Source organism: Leptidea sinapis, chromosome 38, assembly GCF_905404315.1.
Source record: "Leptidea sinapis chromosome 38, ilLepSina1.1, whole genome shotgun sequence".
Lineage (NCBI taxonomy): Eukaryota > Metazoa > Arthropoda > Insecta > Lepidoptera > Pieridae > Leptidea > Leptidea sinapis.
In genome coordinates, this window is record NC_066302.1 from 6,150,939 (window position 1) to 6,176,029 (window position 25,091).

General features: G+C 34.2%; 1 protein-coding gene across 4 annotated transcripts in view; it reads left to right on the forward strand.

The window, feature by feature from the left end:
- Window positions 1-25,091, forward strand: part of LOC126975821 (teneurin-m) — a 243,062-nt gene that overhangs the window by 112,644 nt on the left and 105,327 nt on the right. Inside the window, exon 3 of one of the 4 annotated variants that reach the window (XM_050823842.1) lies at window positions 8,830-8,877. The exons of the other annotated variants lie outside the window; for them this stretch is intronic. The gene's annotated coding sequence lies outside the window, so the exon portion shown is untranslated. The remainder of the gene's footprint in view (window positions 1-8,829; window positions 8,878-25,091) is intronic. 4 annotated transcript variants of the gene reach the window in all.

Here is a 25,091-nt window from a genome sequence, read left to right on the forward strand (position 1 = left end):
ATAAACTAAACAATTATCAGATCAAAAAGAAAAAAATCAAGATCATTAATGCGTCGAAATTGTACTAGTGATCGGTAAAATATTTATTTAATAGTATAAATAAAAGACTCAAGGCGGCTCTATACCTCGGCTGTTCTCAGTCCGTGCTCAGCAATCCGTTTCCGAAGCAGTGAAATCTCTCAAGGCGTAGAGCTGAGCGTGTCATTACTTAAAACCGTATTCTGAATTCTAACTAAAAAAACCCGTCCCGAGGTTTAATTACTGGCTGCTGTCAGCGACGCTCTCGCAGAACTACTTGCTGCTTTTAATTTTACGCAGTAATTAGATTTTTTCATGTCAAGCTGTTTAGTGATAAGCTGTTTGAAATCCAGATTTATAATTTTACGACTGTGTTTCTCATTATTAGTTAATTGTTTCTTAATGCACAATTTACTGTAGTTTTCAGTGACACCATTTTTAAACAGAGGTTAAATATTCTAATATTATAAAAAGGCGTGAGTGGTCCTTCGAGCCGGATCAGAAGAGTGAATGATTGACTGTTTCAAATAACACAGTGTCAAATAGTAAACATATAATACCACATTGCCACCATGAATATTATTCATGTTAAAATATTTCTAAGAACCCACTATAAGAAATCATTAATTTAACATAGGTCTTGATATAATTTCGTGAAGTTATACATTTTACTAATATGTTTATATGTTTCAGTTTAATACTCAAAAGAGAAATATGTTTAAGTTATTTAAGTTTACTTTTTTGTAATACAACTCTATTTTAAAATTATTTTATTTTATTTATTGAAGATGATAAAACATTTATTAAGATGATATTATATAACATAAATATATTATGTACCTCTTTAAATTTATAGATAATATAATAATTATAAATCTGACCCAGGGCCTATTAAGGATAGTAATCAAGTAATAATATTTTAAACGGAATAAGGAGACAATTGACAGTTTTGGAATCAGAATGAAACCAGTAAAAAATATCCCAGCTCTCAACTTGAATCATCAGAATATAAGATGGATCAAAGATATAATTGTTTTAAATACTTAAAATATTCACATACGTTTTATTAAACGCTGATTAAATAATTATGAACCTTCTTTCAATTTTGATAAACACCAGGTTTTACAAATTATGATTATAATTTTAAATAAGTTTCTATATTATATTCACCTTATTCACTAGAAGTAATGAAATTAACGTATAATTAGTAACGTTGGTAAAGTAGTTTATAGAGTAACAATTAAAATAACAGGGTTTCGATAAGAAATTTTCGTTTTGGCGGGTATTAAAGGTAAGATATTTCCAGGACGATACAACATGTTTTGTGATTCGCATGGGTAGCGGTCATCACTTCAATCATACATCACGTGATCCGTACACTCATTTGTCGTCCTTTTTCGGCTATTACAAGTTATACTCTTATTTAGTATATCGTTCACTTAAATAGATTGTGATAAATGTATATATTTTCAACTAGAATGTTATCGGAGTGGTTAGCAAATGGATAATCAGCGATATCATATAGATTGTAGACCTAATGCACACAAGACGGAGAGTCGACGAGAGGCAGCGGTGATCAGATTGGATCGTCCGCGTCGTTGCAGTCGACACGAGCCCACTCTGCGAGATTAGGGTGACCGCTTCTATTGAACGTTTAAAACTCTTGTAGACGGGAATTTTCTCGGAAAGCAAAATTACAATTATTTCCAGTCGCTTTAGAGGACTGGCTCTCAAGCTGTTTGTAAGATTCAAGAAATGCATATTCATTGATTATATCGCAGTTCAGCAAAAGTATTTTGTACTTTTGCTGAACTGCTTCACGTAAGATTCAAATTGGATTCTGATTTACTTGGTCTGTCGTGTGGAGACAGTAATTTAAATATGATGTGTCACATATAATCCCTCTTGCCATCAACGGGCTGTTAGTTGGACCCCTAATCAATTTGATTTTCACTTTATATTTTAACAATTTGCTATACTGATTATCGTTTTGAAACAAGGTTATAAGAATCCATTAACTCCACTTTGAGCAGAATACATTAGATAAAGCCATTTTAAAGACTGACATTATTCAATTTCAAGAGATATTAGAATATAAATTTAGAAATAATAATAAATAGAAATTTATTACGTAAGCCCCCGCGCTGGACACTCGTGCTATTGCATTGAACTTACCATCGCATCACAGCTACCGACTGATTGTGCTACGGCCACCCAAAAACTAACACAGAGACTCCGTGGAGTTTCCACACTTAACATATCTTTTAATAATGATTAATATAAAATTTGCACATTTTAATGAAGCGTCTGTTGTTTACATTACCTGGTGAAAAACCAGGGCTGGATTTAAACTTAATGCCGCCCCTGGGCACCGGAAAAAAATTCGCCCCAATACTGGACTATTACTTAAAGTAAAAATATAAAATACTAATTAAATTTCTCTGATTCCACAAAATAAAAAAATCTATTATTATTTTAAATCTCCAAGGAAATAAATTGATTAAATCTTTTTTGTTATTAATTTTGACTAAACGTGCCAAAATTATAATTTACAAATAATGGATAAATTGAATTTCTTAAATTATCAGTAATACCAAACATTATTAATTAACAGAATTAATTAATTATATTGAGCAATCTCGATAAGACTAAAAATTTTTTTTTCACTTTCAAAAATTTGCCGCCCTGAGCACTTGCCCCAACTGCCCCTACTGTAAATCCACCGCTGTGAAAAATAAAATGACAGAAGTGAAAACTTTATCAAGGCAAGGTTAATAATAAGAATTAATTCATAATCATACAACTCTACTACTAACCATTAGGATATAAAGTCCTTGTCGTATACCTGAACGAGTGTTACATATTCGAGCGTTACAGCAGAGTTTCATTCAGTATCATGTATGGCTATTTGTGAATCAGAATTTCGAAGTACCGAAAAAAGGTAGAATTGATAGGTAGAATAAATTGTGTGATAACTATCAACTGATGAAAAATACGTAACCTTCAAGATTATTTTACAACTTGATTATGTACTGTTTCAAATTTTGTTAAAACTTTACTTCAAACATTGATCATACAATTTCAAGAAAACAAAGATTGTTAATGTAACTTCAGTAATGATAAATAAATATTTTGAAATTGAGAATTGTAATAATCAATATTGTACTTTACAGATTCTTAATAATAATATATTAAATGTATAGAGTAAAGGAGGAAACATAAAGTAATAAATCGGATGCACTCATTTGTTTAATCCATTCCCTTAACTTTCGTAACTTTTAATAGCATTGGGAAGTATGAAATCATGCACGGAGCATTAAATCTAGCGAAATATTTACCATTCGTAAATATAACCCAAATGCGAAGATTGATTCTTCTAGCGAGGGGAAGCAATAAGGCTTCTATGCAATATTTTAAATTTATTTACGTTAGCGATGCAAATTATGAAATAGAGATGGGGCGAGTTTTTTATTTCTTCCTTATAATCGAATGGGGGAGTATTGTAAGCGGTCGTGGGGTAACTGTTTGCTTTTTAGACGCTCCTTGAATTTTTATACAGCTATTGGCTATGCGGCCGGTAATCCTTTGAAGACTGCTTAACATTCCCGTCTTGACGATCGGTAAATATTTAGAGCTTGTTATGAGCGTGTTAGCATCATCACCGCGGGGACATCCCGTGGTGTTTCGGCGGGTTGTTTTTGTTTGAGGCACTCAATTGCTGACTTATTACTGACAGTAGATTTTGTAGGTACAAATCATTCGAGGGAAATTTACCACTTAATACTTGCATGACCTATCAGTCACATTCGATTTATATTTTAAGTGTACACATGTGTACCTTTTGTGTGTTTGGACATGGGTACCTTCAAAAAGCGCGTACTTTCCTTAAAGGCCAGCAACGCTTTTGTGATTCCTCTAATATTGCAAGAGAATGTGGGTGGCAGTGATCACCTAACATCAGGTGACCCGTACGCTCGTTTGTCCTCCGTTTCCATAAACTAATCTAATTGATCAATGTTTGAGTTTCTGACGGTACCATTGTTTAATTGCTTCACTTCACTCAGAATGTATAAATGTTTTGCAAAATGTCGAACATATTAATTTTGACTTAAGAGAGTGGCAAAAAGTTACCTGCCAATATCTAGCTTCGATTTTCTCTGGTTAAATATCAACAATCATTAAAATTTAAAATGATCACAAACTCAAACATAAAAAAGATCATAATTAGCATCTGACGTCAGTCAGGTCAGTGTGTCAGACAATAGATACCTAGCTAAAAGCATTCAAGCATTTCCAACGACACTCTAATTGACTCAAACGATGAACCATTTATATCTTCAGTGTGTGTTTTTAAAGCCGTAAGATGTTGCCTTCTCCGTTAGTACGTAGCAATCAGACCATTTTCAAAGGAAGTGACATCCTCTGTCGATGGCTAGAGTCGCCTGGAGATTTGCACATCGCTGTAGGCATGCGCCGCACGAGAGTTGGTAACACTCGAAGCCATATGAGTTCGGTGAAATACTGTGATATCGACAAGTCAAGTTGGGCTCGTATTCCAAGCTTGTCACTGCTGTCCATAAAAGAAACAAAATACACAGTACGATGTCTGACGGGCCGAGCGTAATAACATCTTCAAATACCCAACCAATAGGACCAACGAAACACAGTAGTAAATACGGTACTTCAGTTCACTTTTAATGGAAGACGAGCTGATTGACAAAGATGAATTTAGTTTATAATTTAAAAAGAAATACAAAAAATCAGCGATACTAAAATAAAAGAATAGTTAATTTGCATGATAAATGGAATGCTTACGGTTTTAAACACCAACACAATTTCCTAATTGTCACTTTTAATTTTATGTACATTTGCAATGGTTTCTGACAAATTCATCACCACTTTTTTATAAAATCATGTTAGTTATAAGTATACATCATTTAAGGTACTTAAGAAATTTAGAAAAAAAAATGCCTTCCGTATTGATTAGGAATCAGATACACACGCCTCTCAGGTTGATCTATAAAATATTTCTTAGTTACTGATTTCAGACCATCAGACGTCATCCGAACAATATGATCTCTCCTGACCGCTATTAAATTTCCTATACATATTTAATTATAAATAATATTATTTCCTAGATTCACAGACCATAATGCGTATTTCTGATCAGGTCAAGTAACATTGACGAACTTTCCTAATTCCGGTACAGTATCACCACCATCCACGATATTATGTTGAAAATTCAAAAGAGACCTGTTCGTGCTATGTATCAGCTTGATTATAGAAAGTCTATCAAAGAAAAATTTAAAGAAATAAATATTATGACTGTTCATTGTCTGTACATTTATGAAATTTAATATTTGTTCACAAAAAAGTCACATTTTTGCTCTAAATAGTGATTTTCATTATTATAACACTCGAAATAAGGCATTGCTTGTAACTAATTCTAGTAGGCTTCATAAGATACATAATAGTTTTAAGATGTATACACTTTTATAATAAAGTCCCAGCCACTGTTCAGGAATTATCTATAAATAAATGTAAATGTTTTATAAAAAAATTGCTCTGTTGTCAATCCCTTTACACCACAGCTGAATATCTAAGTGATTATTTTATAGCGTTAGAAATCATTGTATATTATTATTGAAAAGAGCGCAAAAAATGAATGCTGGGAGAGTTTCTTGCGTCGCTTCTTCTCTCTCAGAGCGCTATTTGTTTCCTAAGCGGTAGTAGTACCTAGTACATTAGAAATGACATAAAAAATAATTTTAAGGGAATCAATTTTGCGAAAATAAATGCCTTTTAAGCACCAGTAGTCAAGCCGACCGTGAGTCTTTCCTACACTGACGAGAGAGTTAATCCTACGCGTCACGTGATAGTCACAATGTAACATCCTCGCCACAGACAGCTCTGACTGTGAGTCTCACATCAGGTACAATTATTATGTAAATTCCATAATGTGACATGTCGTAGAAACTTTGACATCACAATCCACTATTTGCTCGAATTATTTGTACTGTTGTCGAGCGCCGAACGGTTGTCGAGATTATTGTTGAGAGGTTTATTGTACAAATATATAGCGTTCAGGAGAGACTTTCCGGAATGCCCTGAGCTAACTTAATAATTAAATAAATTGTAACGGTTTAAGATTATAAAATTACTTTCACTTTATAAGATTTCAAATTAAGGAAGAGGTCTTTTATTGATTTGCCATTAGTAGATATTGAGGGAATACCTTCAATAGTTATCACTATATATATTTTAGTCTGTTAGAACAAATAGTTAGAAACACGATATGCTAAATGTTAAGTTAACATCGACTAAAGACAACATCACACCTTGTTGAAAAACCATCGATATATCATCAAGGATAGTGGACCAGATATTGGCTGGAAAGCCATCAAAATAACTTTAAAATATATAATTTCCTCTAAATCCATATAATTGTATATTACTATAATCGAAAATTTTGTCACTGTTAGGAGTTTGCATATACTATAACAATTACCGTACTCAATTCGAAAACAGAACAATAATTTACAGTGAAACATACGAAGTATTAGTTGCTTGGTCGACATAAAAATAGTTACATTCTAGCATCTGACAACGATTAATCAAAAAGTCAATTTTTTGATAAAATCATATTAACGTGTAAATTAATCCGATCATTAATCATCTATGACGCGTACGGATAGAAGGGGTTACTATAGGCGACTGCCTTACATTTTAAAGAAACATGTTCGTTCAGTTAGAAGTAGGCACCGGCTATCTAAACTATAGATTACAAACGGTAAAGTGAAATGGAAACAGATCTTCTAGATGCACTATAAAAGTGGGGGTTCCACAGGGTTTGTTTTAGGACGTATCCTGTTTCCTATTTATATTAATGACCTCTTATACGGGAAGGATAAATATGGGTTTGTTTTGTTGGCTGATATTGTACAAAATGAACCATTGTTCAAATAATTTTGACGATGTTGACAATGCTCTTTCTAATGTCGTGTATTGGTTTGAAACTATTAAATTACTTCTTAATTGTAAAAAAACTACAAATAAAATATAATTTCTATGTGACGCTCAGTCAGTTCTAAAGTATCATAAAAAGGACCGAAAGCTCCAAACCGACTTGTCTGCAATTCTGTTTTATTAAGCACCCCATTGTTTTAAAATTTACCTCAAAAAAATATTTGAAATGGCGAGAAATGATGAAAGTCTTGAATATAGTAAACGCAATCCAAAATTTAATTCAAAAAAATAAAACTTGTATTTTTAAATGCAACAAAATTTATGGGTAGAGACTAGTTATATAAGAAATACTAATAAAGAAATTATACCAAACACAAAAACAAACTGTAATGCCATAATAAGCAATACTATTCAATTTGATAATAACCTTCCTGAGAGCATATTTGAAATTTTTCTCAAGATGTCCATAGAGAATATCAAACGAAAACTTTTTATAATCTCCTACTACATTGTAAAGAAATATTTAAATGATAAGGAAGCTTCGGCTAAGAGTTCTACAGACTTTGAGCTTTTAATATATAATTTACAGCAAAATCTCCCAAGTAGAGGTATTTTGCGAGTATTAATCATACTATAATATATATACTTATTCTTGTAATTTGATTGAATTCTCGTCGCAGGCTGTTTCGTCGTGTTTGCAAATGTCATTCATAGCTTATGGCGGGATCGTGTGACGGGTTATTACCTTCCCATAATTAATATGCTCTTAGGAATCGTAGGCTAGTCCATGCCTCATCCGCATGAAAAGGCGTTACTTGTGGTGGCTGGATGATTCTGTCAACGAGAGCTCTGATTATGTTGTCAATTTCAAGATATTTATTTTTTCAATTACTTTAAGTATTTAAATTGTTATCATAATACCTTTATTTACTTACAGTTTGATTGAATTGATGCATATTTTCATACAACAAGTAAACTGTTATATGTGTCTATACTTTAACGCTATTTTGAACAATTTGTTATCTATCTTCGACTTATTCCTGGATTTATAAGAGATTACGTTTCAAGTAGAGTCATCAATTCATGTATGCTGGATCCACACCCGATCCCCGTGCCCAACAAGAAGTGGCTTTAATCATCGATTCGGCCGATTTTTACTACCCGACATTACGTCAAAGTCTGAAATTTCAACCGAATCACGGTGTTGTCTGGTATTCCAAAATCACGCATTTGACTACAAGTTCTTTGTCTCGCACAGATACTTAGTGGAATCACCTGCTGTCTGTTGTTTTCCTGAACTGACTTAGGAACCTTCAAGACTAGAGCATTCTTAGAAACCGTCACCGCATCTCTTGACATCTAGTATTGTTGATGTCCTTGGCGGCTGGTATTTTTTACTTTCTATCCCGTGACCCTTGTGCTCCCCTAAAAATAACATTGCTAACAATAATTAAACCATGCTGCCTGCATGTTCACGGAGCTAGAACTAATTATAGACAAAATAATAATCTACTGTGGACTGGTCGGTCTTTCAACGACTTGTCTAAACTATTAGACCTGGATTTGTGCACCACTCCAATTAGGCACGTAAAACAGCTCCTCACCGAGAACTTTTTCAAAGGTGTAATTGTAAATTTGAGTTATTTTGTTAATTTTTTTTTTGTCTCTTTATCATTTTATATAATTTTTGTATTTGTTATCCACTTAACTCTTACATCATATATCGATTCCTATCTGTGAAAACTTTTAATTGTCCTTCTGTAATTATGTATGTAACTTATATTTCTTAACCTAGCTGTAAGTTTTCCAAAAAATGTAAAATAAAATAAATCATTTTTATTTCAGGTAAGCACAATGGATGTACACATCAGTTCAGGAGATACGTCTGTTAATGTAAGTGATAGTGCGACATGCTGATCGCCATTTTTTATCTTACAAACAGCATACATGTGATTTTGTCATTTATTATCTAAACTACAATATTGTTCTCAGTGAAACTATTCTAGGATATATCATTTTGTGTAGGATATACATATTGTACTATAGTGATGTATCTGTTTGTTTCCTTAATAAATAAATAAATAAATCCTTGTGGTAAGTCTCCAATCTTGATTTAACAAATGCTTGGTGCATATTTAGAATAAACTTCTCGCGCTGCATGCGTAGTATTTATTACAGGATGAAAATAACTTGAATGAATGGCTCTTCAGAGTTTTCACAACTGTACTGTAGTGATACTAATAAGTAAATACTAATACATAATACTATAGTATTCCTCTCAAAAAACTCTCAAACAAGCCCGCTAGTCTTTCAGTAAGCCCCACCGCAACTGCCCAATCCACAGCATATTCCTACTTTCACCTCCATTGTCGTCGTAGCCGATACAGCTCGTAATGTCTTAACGACAAATTCTTTTGTAGAATCTTAATATTTCTATGGTACCTATTAATGCCTAATTTAACTTTTTATTGTAAAAAGCGGCTCGATATAGATATAGGTAGATTAGTTTTTCACTGGCAAATTGAGCATTTAATTTGAGAAACTTTTATATTGAAAAATGAATATGAGTTTTGCGTTATTATGTTAAAACTCATATTTTTGTGGAGAAAATCTGATTCAATTGTGGGATTGGCGAGTCAAAGTCAAATACGATCACCAGCTTCCAATGAAGATTTGGTTGCATATATATGGGGAAACCTTGTAGAATTTCACATGCAAATAATATCTCATTAATCTTATGTTCCATTACAAGATAGTAAACATACATTTCGAGTATAAAGTGAACCCGGGGGGGCGATTTTCGAGTGTCCAGTACTCATTACTCATAATATTATATTATGTATTATAAGTATATTTTATTATTGGTTTCATTCGAAAATAAGCGTTAATTATTCTCGAGCACTCAACAATTGTTTCACTGGTGTTGTGTTTTATCATGTTAATGTAAGTGATAGTGCGAAATACTGGTTGCTATTTTTTATCTTACAAACAGATTACATGTGATTGTGTCATCTATTATCTATACTAGTATCCTTGTGGTAAGTTCTCCAATCTTGATTTAACAAATATATACACCATATTGCTGAAGTAATAATTTTGCGCAGCGGCCACCTTGGGTTTCAAAAATGATCCCAAAATCATTCTCTGCATCCTCGAGAACCTCGGATACGATAACCATAGTGTTGATAGCATAACTTTGCGCGTCAGCCATCTTGAATTTCAAAAATTATCCAAATTCGTTCTCTGCACCTTCATGAACCTCGGATACGATACCCATATTGTTGAAATCATAATTTTGCGCAGCGGCCATCTTGGATTTCAAAAATGATCCCAAAATCGCCCTTGAGAACCTCGGATAAGATATCCATATTGTTGAAATCATAATTTTGTATGGCGGCCATCTTGGATTTCTAATTGGCATAATATAAAAAAAAATCGTGTATACCGGGATTGACTAGTATAAGGATCAGGTTCTACTTGTCTCTTACAGTGCGTATTCCGTATTTTACTTTATCTACTGTATTAGGCCGCAGTCAGTTCGTCTTTCGTAAGGCCTAACGTCTCAATTATCAACTATCTTTGATCAGAGCCAAACATTTTAACGTTCAATTATCGCATGCCATATTTTCACGAGCCTCCCTAACCGTTACATCTGATAGCAATTAATGTCTACAAAATAAGGTTCAAATTGGTACCATCACCCACCCCGAACCACCGAACTCCATCCGAAGGTACGGAAATGCTGGTTACGGGAAATCTATTAACGTCGGGCTAAAAACGAGGGTGTGGTGTTCAAGGGTTAAAGGACTGGATTTAGTTTAATTTAGGGTTAGTTGATTGTATTCAGACTGTTAAAAGTGTGCGGTGTCAGCTAATTATATATTTTTTTCTCTTATACTTACAATATAGTTGCGTATAGACAAACAGAAAGATAGGAAAGAAAAGCGAATCAATTATTACTGTAGCCGATTATGCATAACAAGTGGTAAACAGTCAGCCACGATAGACCATTATTGAGCTGTCAGGTCGTCCATACGCTAGTGTATTGTAAGTGTATGGTTTATCTACCTTTATACCCTGTATCTATCTATATATGGGTTATAATGATGCCAATGTTCATTTAAGGAAGTGATAAACTTATTACATAACAATAAATATCTGGGTCCAGACATGACAAACTACACTTACGAGTAGTATACATAAAAGGCTATAAGCGATGGAATAAAAAAAACTTATAACAAAACGTGAATCGTATTTGGTAGGTTATAATTTAAAACCTTTTAACAATATTAATTAACCAAAAGTCATTTTTTTTAACCGACTTCAAAAAAGGAGGAGGTTCTCAATTCGTCGGTACTTTTAGTGTTAGTTCCGCAAATATTTGTCTTCAAACAATAAAACACGTGTTTCGCCTCTACACGAGGCATCCTCAGGAGATATTGCTTCGTCAAACTCTGGCACGAGACTGAAATGTCTTTTGGATAATTATGGATTTCCGCAAAGTAACGCCTCCTTCGATAAATATTAATTAATATAATAATTAGAAAGATATTTACAAAAGACTAATAAAGATTAAGATAACATAGAATATTATTATAATGGTAGTTCATAGGATCCGCGGGAATCCCAGGAGAGACTGCGAGCTTGGAAGGTAGTTTGTCACCTGAGTTAGGGACTAGAACAGACACCTCCAAGCTTAAAATAAACTGAGAGCTTGTTAAGTTCCGCTAGAAAAGTCCGAGTAATTTTATCAAAAGCTTAATAATCTTGAGCTAAATTCTTATATTGAGAGTCAAATGGTACCAGCTCTATTTATTAATGAGATTCTATTTTCACTCTCGCAGAAGTAATCCTTTTAATATCATAATATTATTCTTAAGTACTTAGTTATTTACTAGTAGGTAATACTAGTAGAAATTAACACTAAAGAAAACTCAAAAAATTTGTATAAATATGGATTTCCGCAAAGTAACTTCAATAAATTTTCTTAAATCGTCTCCATGTCTTGTGCCAAAATTTTGGCGAGTCAACATGTCCTGAGGATGCCTCGTATAGAGGCGAAACACCTGTCGAATTGTTTAAAAGACAAATATTGGCGGGATTATCACTTAAGAAAACTCAAAACATTTGGATATTTAGATTTAGTTCTGAGTCTGTAAACAACCTACAAATTATACACAAAATATGCTGTTCATGTTTTTCGTTATTATTTAAAGTAGTTTTTAGAAATGAACCAGATTCAATACTTTGCAAATGAAATCTACTTAGCAGTGTAGATTGATATTAAAACTAAATATACACTAAAAGCATTGGGCCATCTAATTCATTGGAAAGATTAATAATCTAAAAGCACCTCTAAGTCGTCACATGTCATCGCACAAAAGAAATCCATCTACTCGAAAGCAATTACCATTAAAGGTTGGGAGATCTATCCATAACTCGCAAAACCAGTCCCGATCTTTGATATATAGTATTTGCCTTCCTTCACCTGTGTACTTGTCAATACGAAATCCAATTTCTTTTGCGCGACTCAACTCATTTTCTTCCCCTGAATGAAACGCAACGATTTCGCTATTGATTCGAAATGTTGGCACAGCATTTTGATTGTATTAAAGCATTGATTTATATGTTTCAATCATATGTTTATGAGGTTTTTGTATCAATAATTAAGTCACCGAAACTTTACAAAATATAAGAAATTTTTCGATAAAAAATAAAAGAGTCGCCTAGGGACGTCCGAAGCTTTAACAACTGTATACAGCACGGTACAAAACTAGGTATTTTGAACAAAACTATTTATTTTTCCAAAATGATCGGATCCTCTCGTTTTTCGTTATGTACAATTTTGGCTTTCGTGTACTTACATACCGAGTAGGTATTGAACGATTATTGTATGTACAGTACCTACCTAATTAAGAGAATAATATAAGCAAATCGAAGATAAGAAATATTATTCTACTATTTTATTGCCCTTATATTGCTATGTATGTTATTAGGTCATCTTGTATTTTATTTCGGCACTGTTACGGGTAGGTATACTGTGACACTTGACATTATTTTGGATTTATTGGACCATCTAATCGTTTTCATTTATTGCCGTAAAAAAGAAAGTGACCTATATTAATTCGACTGATAGAAACGTTTAACTAATAAATTCCGCCGCGATAACGATAACGTTCGCATATGATATATCTCGGTAAGAATGCTAAAATAAATTTTGAACCGGCAAGAAAATATAGCTTTCATGAGCACCAGTTTTTAATTAATAATAATAAATGACTTTCACAACTACGTCAAGAAATAACAATGACACTAAGGTTTTAAATACTCTGTGTATTCGAAAATATATAGTTTTAAAATAAATAGTTTTCGAAACGGAATGACCATACCGAAAAACATTTACGATTTTTGAGCGCGCCGCAGATGTCACTCTGTATACTAATAATTATATCGTGTAACAGTCCTACATCTGACGTTCTCGTGTAACGCTGAAATATCTGACGATTAGCTCTATCATTGATATTTAATGACATTGTGTAGTGATAGCGGATTATTAGTTGTATGCAATTCGAGAACAGTTATCAGACAATTCAATTAACTATCCAATAACGAAATGCAGGCAGATACCAGCGCAAACATCTATAAGTTAAGAAATGATTCTTCCAACAGAAGAGAGTTGATATTATTGAAACTCTCATGAGCGGGGAACAAACATAATATTTGGGATTGAGGCCCTCCGAGTTCTCCGCGCGTCCCCGCCCGTAGGTCACAACATGCTCGTTTCCTTTCTATAGATATGAGACGAACATTGAGAGATATTCTTCGTTGTATGATACACAATATTCTTATACACACAAGTTGGAATCAGATTTAGTGAAATATAGCTTAAAAAAGAGCTATCAACCAATGTTTGAAATCACCGCTTTCGATATTGGGATGAACTTCGCAATAAATATTTAAGATAAACAACATTTAATTTGTTCTAAAATTTATGGATGCAGGACCCAAAACCGCGCCTCTCGTGTTACGTCCGAGTGTCGATCGTAAATCTTGGTATGGTATGGTTCGAGTCCCGCGTCGTCCATTAATTTTGGTACACATTTAAGTTGTTTAATCCCAGGACTGAGGAATATCACTTAACAATAAGAAACTGTATTGATGCTTAAGATGTTGCAAACTATACATATGTGTATTGCTTCTTAAATGTAAAATAAATATAATAGAGGTAATCTAAAGTTAATAATTTAAAGTAAATAGCTGATACGAGTATAGAGGTTCTATTTCCGGGCGACCATAACAAAGTCCCAAGTCGTAAAGATCGTTCCGATCTCGCTGCTAGCTCCAATGGGACTACATATCGCTGTAGCTTATCGTAATGTTAACAAAGGCATCGGGTGCGTTCGACAGGGGTCAGGGGGCCCCGGGGGCTACGGGGGCTACGGGGAGCTCCGTGTCCAACACACGGGCACAACCATTCGTCTAACGAGACACTTACTTCCGCGTTTTAAAATTTTCTGCTTTTGAATTTTCTCGACAAAGTTAGCTTTCCATCTGGACTTTCACTCTGAAACTCTACAATATTTTCTAGTTAGAAACTTTTAATCCAAACAACGGACTTTTTGTTCTTAATAAAGAATAATCGTCAAAGTATTCAAATGAATTTAAAGATAGAAATCTCTGAATAAAAGTCCGAATTATATCTCGGCGTAAAAGTTTCGCGTAAAAATGAAAAAGGAAAACAAATTTGAAGTTATCTTGTGAATAAAAGTAATGGAATCAACGCGGCCCAATTATTTTAGAAAATAATTTACAGCTGCTTCAAGCAATCGCGTGACCCTTTGCGGTCCGCAGCAACTTTACTAAGATTTTTTATTTTTATTTTATTTATTTAGATTCACCAGCCACCAGTTATACATACCATATAAAAATTGATAATTATGCCAAGTTACGAAGGTATAGTTATTAATAAATGCATTACCTTTTATGGTGAATACCGCATGTGAAAATATGTGTGGAATAGTATAAATTATAAAACAACTATTCTAAGATCTAACGAAATTAAAAAATTAACAAAATCTAACAAACAAGTCAAGATATACTAAAAAAATCAAGAACACGTTTTAATTATTTATTTACAATTTATTTTTTTACATTTTTGCGAAACCTTGGCAACCAATCTCTGAATAGGTCTTAGTATTTAAAACCGTTTGTAATTTTGCATAATCGGTAATTGATTGTGAATACATATAATATTTGTGTATTGTGTGTGACAACCACCATTGGACATGACGCTTCCCGCACTCTTAATATTATAAACTTTTACACAAATAAAATTTGAAATCAAAATTTTATGAACGATGCGGGACTCGAACCCACGACCTCTGGCATTCCGTGCCAGTGCTCTGCCAACTGAGCTAACCGTTTGTTCAACTCTCAGGTTGTGGCTTCATCTACAGGATCTACTTTACAAATTATTTAGTTATTTTTTACTCTCCTGTGTACAGAGTGTTCCGTGAAATAGCTTCACTTGATAACACTGTCTTTGATATTTTATTAAAACACGTTATGATCATGCAGTTGAAATCTTGCTCCCGACTAACGTTTTCCTTCATTAAACATATTAAAACTCAACTGATCCTGGAAACTACTTTAAGAGTAATAAAGTGAGGATCGCACGGTGTAAAAGTGGCACTGGAACCGCTCGTGTCGGCTCAAATAAAATTAAAGAAAAAGTTGCGAGATAAGAAAAAAGTTTGGTCGCTTCAATGGTGGTTTGAGGACATACTCTTGATTAAAACAGTTCGTATTTATCTCGGAGTTAGCCGTAATACCTTAAAATCTCTGTGCTATTTCTAGAGTTTATAATTATGTGTGTGTGACAATTGTGATATACACTTTTAAGTGTCTTTGTATCTATAACAATGAAGCTATTGTAATTCTGCTTAACATATTTATCGCCTGATAGATAGGCTCATGATGAAATCAGCTCTCTTGCAAAATTACAGATATATCTAGAAGATGACCATGTTTATTAGGTAAAGCAATATTTCAACATTTCTTGTCTGTAATGGGCTGGCTACATTTTTTTATTTTGTTATTTTAAATTTAATAAGGACACTTTTTATATAATAGCACACATCTTGCCTAACTTTAAGTTTGTGGGCAGCGCTAGTTCATGTAACCGTAACAATGGGTCAAAAACATTACAGAATGCTGAATGACCTGAGATACTACAACAAAAGGACAATAGATGTGAGATGGGAAAATATACAAGTATTCAAGTCTTCTTATCTATTGTACGAGGAACATTTCTGATAAATTATAATACATATAAAGATTTATACAACAATAAAATACATATCCCAAGGCAGGCTTAGTGAATTTAAAAAAAATAATTGTTGGAATTTACAAAATCACATAACCAACAGAGAGAGGCAAGCGAGCCAAATGTCCCGCTAATGACGACTCCAATTTGTTGCGCTGAGAGGTGTCAAAGAAAAAGCTGAAACGAAGGTTGTACTCGCGGCTGATATTCAGCAGATTATTAATGAAATCTGCGACGGCTTTTATTATTGGATACAATTAAGGATGTATGTGTAACACGTGCGGGATTAATGATAGGTTTTATGTGGAGACATTTAATAATATTATACAATAAAAAATACTTTTACACTCCAGAATATAGATTTTCATCGTTGTTTTATATTCATCTCTTTGTCTACCCTATGACATATCAATCGGTTTTATTAAATAAAAAAATATTCAAAAATTTATCATACATCTAACAATCAACAAAAATACTAAAGCTCCTCGTTGGCAATTGTTCTGGTGCTTCTGTCGCTGGTGTCGGTAGTAGTGACGTCATAAACTGATGTTACTATTTCACTATTTAAAAACAGTTTTCATTTCATTTCATGTACATTTGCAACCCCAACAGGTCTTATAGTAAAACATATCTCAAAGTGAACTTTAAATTCTAAACTGGACGTAACAGACATAATTAATGGCTGACTGTTGGAGCCTGCGTAATTTAAGGCTTGTGTTGTGTTCAGGATTTTTCCATCGAGTTGCTTTGATCTAGCAACGACTCAGTTTTAAAGGTTTAACTTATATTTCAGGCTAAGAGTTAAAGCTTAATTGTTCATTACACCACGCTTTAATTTAAATCAATTAAAAAACATACATACTTAATATTAATTATGTTTAAATTTTGTTCGAGTTTGTAGAAAAGACATTTTTTATATTTAGTTATTTTATTGGTAAAAGTTATGGCTGATTATATAAATAATAATAAATATCGACGGATTTGTTTTGATTGGTTATATCCATGGAAGATTATAAAAAGAAAGACTCCGTGCCGTGATATAAGCAAGTGAAGCACCGTTATGCTAGTGTGTGTGCGGTTACGGGGGATACTAGTAACACAATTTTTTCTCCCTTAAATAATCATATATGGCCACAAATACTTATATAGTATAGTTTTTACACATTTTCACAACGCACGTTGGCATTTTTAAAATATTTTTTTGAGACGCCTTGACGAGATAATTGACATAGACGATAAAAATTCTCATAATGGCCGCCTTTCGGCCTGTAGTATTGTAAGTGTGTGCGTGGAGCTATGTATTTACACGTTAATCGGCTTGTTTTGGTGCTACACTGTTATGTAAGGTGACACGGAGTCCTTATTTTTTTACTAGTCCGTGGTTATATCATTAATTTTACTTGTTATGATAGACACCCAACTTCTAATCCAAATTGGTAGTATTTTCATAAGAGCTCCGTAAATTTATTTAGCTATAGGCGCTTAATTATCTTGACACATTTGAAACACAACATCAATAGAATCAGGAAAGTTTTTTCGTTTTTAGTTCCTCTTCTATAAATATTACAATTATTATTATATAATGATGAAAAGCTTAATCTGATTTTCAAATAAAATAGATTTCAAATAATTTTCACACTATTTGTTGGTGGCAGTGGAGTCCACGCTACGAGTAGTGACTACCACCTACCGTCACACAAATATACCATGATTGTGTGCGTGTGTTAGGGCTGCGTCCTTTATTAAAACAATGAGTTGAGTTACTGTTTATATCAAATTAATTGTGAAGAGTAGTTGTGTTAATGTTTATTAGTGAAATACTAAAGAAAATTACTGGTTTATTGCTATATTATATAAAGATATTTAAATATTTTACAAGAGAGTTAATATTTGCAACTAAAAATGTCGTCAAAGGAATATCATTTATTCGAGTTCGCAGGAAAAGGGATTTATATAATGCAGCGGTGAGGTTAGCGGTTCAGAGTTCACTGCATCACTTCAATGAATCCCGAGCTAAGCCTTTAATATACTTATCTATATTGCATTTTATTAGGATTAAACAGAGCCTACCCAATTGGTAAGTGCCAGTCTACCCGACACCTCACGGAATGCAAATTGGGTTGTTACAATTCTTTCCGACTCGGGTCACCGATAAAACAGGCGGAATTAACATGCACTGGGTTATCCATCGAATTTTCAACTTAAGGGCTGTGATTCTAGATATATAATATTAGCTATCACAGATTTTGAGCACACGGTCTTGATTACGGCGATAACTTTAGTCTTCATGTATATCCTGTCATAACAGTGTGCAGAGTTGCTAAAATTACAAATATAATATATGACGAGGCAAGGCCGGCTACATGGTCAGTATCTTAGCGGTTGTCCATTGTCGAGCAATTAAACCCAATCTTATAAACACTCGGTATTATTATTAGCAACAAACACTTCACAAAGCCTTATCAATATGTAATAAGAACGCGTGCCACACAACCGCCCTATTCGACAGCTCTGCCCTGACTGAATGCTCGGCGCTCGCTTGGCACCCGATCTCGACCATACTTGCACCGCACGCGGATTACACCCAAGCCAAGACGAGTACTGAACGAGTTTCTTGACGTTCTTGACTACCACTCATAATATATTTATTTCTTGAAATTTCAAATGAATTCCAAATTTTCGCATTATATGTTCAGCTTTATAAGCTTGCGTCTTAGTGTGTACATAACAGTTTGTAAGTCGTGTGAATAGAGCAATAATAATAATTTGTGTCGAGTAGCACACCCCCGGGCACCGGTTTGGTCCGTTCACCGGCCGCGTCGTAAAGTGCAGTCCGTGTATTACAATTGTTAATGAAGGTATTTCGGGGAGGGCCCTAATTGCGATGGACTTCGTTAAGAGTTAAGGATATCGCAGGGGTGTCAGTTTATGGAGTGTATGTGTTTGGAATAATCACTTTCTCTCACCGACCAACGACAACTTTAGCAATACATACATAATAATATACATACCTACACTCACATAGTACCTTCTCCATTAACTGGTTTTGACAATACTTACACGTTATCTTGTTTTTTAACAATGGTAATATTCATGGATCGATTTGGATCTTGTTTAATCCTATATCTTGATTTACATCAATATAATAATATAATTTGTTATGTTTTTAAAGTGATAACCCTCACTTCTAGGATTAATGCAGAGATAAAATTTGAAAACAAAATTTTATGAACCCACGACCTCTGACATTTTTTCAATTCAAATTCCTAATATGCAAATATTTGGGTTGAGCAGGCTATCAACTGTAAAGAGATCCTGTAGATGAAGCCACAACCTGAGAGTTGAACAAATTATACAAGATTTTATGACTCAGTTGGCAGAGCACTGGCACGGAACGCCAGAGGTCGTGGGTTCCAGTTCCGCATCGTTGATAAAATTTTGTTTTCAAAATTTATTTGTGTATAATAATATAAGTATATATTAAATTAGGTACCTAAGTCAATGTTATACGGTGGTTTATTCAATGACTATCATGATCATTCTTTTACAAATAAGTTTTTATATATTTTTTATATTCGCTTATAAAATGCTCGCACAATGCCTTTATTTATTTAACTAGCTGACCCGGCAAACGTTGTTTTGCCATATAAAGTATAATTCACGCGATAGTTTTATAAGTAATCAAATCTTGCCTATATTATAGCCTGTACATCATTTTGTTCTATTGTCAATAGTTTATGCAGCGCACGCAAAAATAGGTTTTCGATTTTACACCTTGTGTTACAAAATAGCAATTTTATTACGGATCCCTAATTTTGAAAAAAAAACATAGCCTATAGCCTTCCTCGATAAATGGACTACCCAACACTGAAAGAATCATTCAAATCGGACCAGTAGTACCAGAGATTAGCGCGTTCAAACAAACAAACAAACACTGCAGCTTTATAATATTAGTATAGATTAATATTGAAATGGTTTGTAAAACGGTGAAGCTGTAAATGTTGATTTAAAAAAATGGCAATAAGTTTCTTGCCACTTCTCTTCATTACAGCTCTACCTTTTCCGAAGTGGTGGTAAATGTAAAGAGAAAAGAAATCTTTTGAAATTCATAAGGGTCATTTCCTTAAACTACATGAATAAAGTGATTCTGATTTGATTTGATTGGAGTGGTTTTGAGCGAAAAAGAAAAAATTATAAATACAATTTCTTCATGAGTGTTCGTTTTCGTCATGAGAGAGTCACTACGAAAAGGGGTGAATGTGTTCTGGAATGCCGAAGTATTGTTAGTGGGATTTAAACTGTAATCAATTGGTATAAAATGAATTACTTAAATTAAGCTACAGTGTGATGTTTATAATGATCGGACCAGTGCAGCATGACGGACTGGGGCCCTATGACCAAAATCGAAATACGAAATTTCAGCCGACGGATCGTACATTTTCCTATTACGAAAGTGTTTCGGATTAGAAGATCGATACTAAGTTCGCGATAAGACATTTTGTCTTTAGTTACCCTCATTCTCAAGTTATTCTATAGTTACTTTTTCATTTTTTGAGGTTAATAAGGACGTAACTATAACTTCATTTTTTATGGTTATGTCTATGGTTCCGAAACGAAATCCATCCACACTATTCGGATCTAAAGTACTTTGGTAATAAGATTTAATTTGAAATACGTCGTTATTTCGTTTCGGACGAAACTTCGGCTTTCGATTTTGGTAATAGACCTCCTGGTCACGGGCGCATGCCGCGTCTTGATTTATCTCACCGCGTCTCTCCACAGCCCTCAGAGTGGCCACCTTCTGTTTATGGCCACTGTAACCCTAATACATAATTCTCAACGACTTAAGTTCGTATCTCGGGCTCGTATGGCCCCCGCTACCCTTTGTATATTTACGAACATGTATGTACTTACATAAACGTGTACATTGTGAGCGACTGAACGACTTAAAGTAAAATATATATCATAAAAGTAAATCAATTGTTTCAAAGTTTTCCATAATGGCGTCAAAGTAAAGCATTATATTAGGTCAACACTCTAAATTCAAGAACATATTAAAGCTTCTCAGACAAAGAAAACTTACTATAGTAAAATACATTACATAGAGCATAATAAATAATAAAAAGGCACAAAAGGCATTTCTTTTCTCAAAATTGATTCTTTTTGATGTCATTTCTAATATACTAGATACTACTACCGCTTTGGAAACAAATGGCGCTCTTAGAGGGAAGAAGCTGCGCAAGAAACTCTCCCAGCATTCCTTTTTTGCGCTCTTTTTAAAAAAATATACAATATTGTACTGTCATTGCTATTGCTATAAAATAATCATAATCTAGTCCCAGGCTATCCAATCACTTAGATATACGTAAATAATACGTTGTTCTTGTCTGGTTCTATGCAGACACCTTAAATTGTATATATTGTATTAAATAGACTTATAAATTTTGTTAATATTATGATTTATAAGATTGGCTGGAATTTTCGTATCAGTTCTTCTCTCCATATCTAAGCCCCTTTACAAACTAATATGGCTTCATAACGTTTACCAAGTGTTGATGCAATATGTTTTGTTATTACCATTCTCTATGGTAAATAAATATATTTATATCCCTTTCTATTGTTCAATTTCACAACAACAAAAGTAAACTTTTCACCATATATAGTTCATTATAGCAGTGAGCCTATATGAGTACCGATATCGTAGATGCTAAACGAAGCACAAAGCAGCTAGTTAGTGATTATTTATTAGCAGGCCGGGCGGGTCCCGACTCCCGGCGGATGGCGGCGGTCAAATTGAATCCGATTCATTTGTACCGCTAATGCGCGGTCACGCGACGTGGGACCGACCATTACTCGGCAGTCAGCAGCCAGCACTCGGCCCACAACTCATTATAGTATAACACTGAAGGTCGGCACTTGTGGCGACCTGATTAAACAATATATCGATCTATTTACTGTCTTTAAAATGGTTACGATACAAATTAAACTATTCAATTTCAAATTAAAATATTTTTTTTCAAAAACTGGGAAGAAACGGCGCCATGAACTCAGAGGCTTTTTTTTATAAAAAATATGGACTACAATATAACATCATACAATAATTTTGAGCGGCACTGCAGTGTAATGGACAGGACGTATCAATTACCATCAGCTGAACGTCCTGCTCGCCTCGTCCCTTATTGTTATAAAAAAAAGAAACCTAAGTCCTAAACAATTATCAGGAGAAAAATTTAGAGAAACAAACATGTGGACTGTTGCATCTCAATATATTCTTGATAATATTCTATGTGTTAATAAGTACATTAAGGAATTTGATATAAACTGTGACAATGATAATGAAAACTACGAGGAACAAACATAAACTTGTTATGCCTACTTCTCGGTTAAGTCGAGTTAGTAAGTCTTTTATTGGGCGATGGCGAGGGCTTTTACATCATGATCCCAGAAATAATACAAAACGAAAACGATGTACTGAAAAATTATTAAAAAACGTTTGTATGGTAAAGGTTACTATAAGATAAATGTCTTTCTTAATGATACCACAGATTGGGAATAGAGTGACCGCCCTTAGGCTATTAAATTATAAGATTAATTGTACGATATAATTTTGTAAACATATGTTTTATGACAATAAAACCTGCTAAGTTTGTTCCTCCCGTTCTTCTCAGGTCTGAGGCATTCTTTTTGGAATTAATGGTAGTTTTTGACTTTCAATACCCGATGTCACATACTATTTTGAATAAAAATATTTGAATTTGAATTCTGTATTTGTAACTAATTTAAAAGTAATATAACCGAAGATCTCCGGCATAAATAATCTCTTGAAACTCATTGAAAGCAGTTAAAATACTACTTCTCCTCGCATATTCTGTGCAGAGCGGTCGACACTAGCGTACGTATGTGCCGAGTGGAACGCTCCGGGACTCAGGCCCGCGTCGGACGTGCGAGCGCATTTGATAATAGCATAATATTGCGGGCATAAGGGCCCGCCATTCGATCGCCGACACATATTTACAGTTCGTTGAGAGCCTTAGGATGCGGTTGTTTAGCGGTTTTTCAATTCGCTCCTGTGTTTGCAACGATCGCGGTTGTCTGGAGTCTACTAGACGACATTACGTTTAAAATTGGAAAAACATAAATAATATTACAACGCCTAATATATATTGTTACTATAAATGTCATAATGTTTGTCAACCATTAGTTTTGATGGTTAAAAAGTAGCAATTCTTCCAGATCTCTGAGGAGCGACATACTATCTACAGATACAGATAAATTACTACCTTCTACTGTCAGTAATTAGCTGTCAATAATCTGAAGCTGTCCCAATATACCCGATAAGTCATTCTTATCGCCTTATATTGGGACGCGTTAATTGCTATTTCCATACAAACTTCTATCGCTGGTAAGCTATACGTCGTCCCATTGACAGAAAGCGTGTACGGATAAGGTGGGTTACCGTCGATAAGTTTATTGGGGCAGAAAAGTCAACGATAGTTTCGATTATTATTTTATGTAAGAGATAGACTGAACATTGGGAACGGCCGTAAGAGCGTAGGTTTTGATCGCCCGTCTGTGTTCGAACACCGCGAGTAGTCACGGAACCAAAATCATGGGCTCCGTTGGTTTCCCTATCTATAAATTAATTGGATTTTATTGTTATTCGTATTATCCTCACAATTCGTGTCTGTGTGATTGATTATTTGTACAAACCATTTTCGATTGCATGATCGTTTTAAAAACTAGAAGTGCCCAATCTACTAATCTATTTTCACTGCTCCCTTTATTATTGAAGATAGTGATATAATGTTGAATAATCACCTAATTACGTGAAACTGATCGGCCGTTAAATGAATAGAGAAACTGCTTTATTTTTCCGAGTGATTATTTGCTATGTTTAAGTATTTAGTTATAAAAAACATGGAACTCACACACAAATTTTACGTGCAGCTCACACTGCCGAATTTAGACTGAATTCCGTGAATGAATGAATCAATGATCCTGGTGGCTTCGACCGGGCCCGACCCGTGGGGCCCAGAGGCCTGGAGAATGTACAAAGTACTATCTACGCTAAGGCTACTGGAAACCCAAGCGCTGGCAGATATTTCGGCCAACGGATCAGCCTAGCTATCCAACGCTGAAATGCTGCCAGTATTCTTGGTACACTTCCCCGTAATGAAAGTTTTAATTTAATGTAATCACAGTATGTAGTGTAAATATAGTTATGATATTTGTTTTATTTGAATAAATTACATGAAATTGTTACTTTATTAATTGTAATAAAATATTTGTACCTACTTATACGTGAGGCTGAATCTGAAGTCTGGAGTCACAGGTCAAAAATCCGATTATATACCTACTGCGGGAAGTGACCATAGAGCACAAATATAAAGTCTGGCGAACGGCTGACATCTGCGCCGCGCCGGGGTAAGTGTGAGCGGACAGGATATTACTAAGCCGCCGCGTCAGACGTAGCCGCGGGTCCACACTCCAGCCAAATGAGAAATGCTGGAAAAGCGTTGACGCCCTGTTGTTTGTCATTTTTACTTTACCCTGCTCTTAATGCAACCATTTCAACGAAGCATCGCAACACTTTGCTTTGTAACAGCTTTGAACGATTTTTCAACTTAACGACTTATTCAATGTTGCACACAGTTATATATTACATATATTTTTCTTGTTATTTAGTTTAGTTCTCGTGGCAGACTCGCTTAAATATATTGCTAGGGGCGATGTCGTGGGATGGGTCGTTCCCTTTCCTACAATATGAAAGGGAAGCATTAGC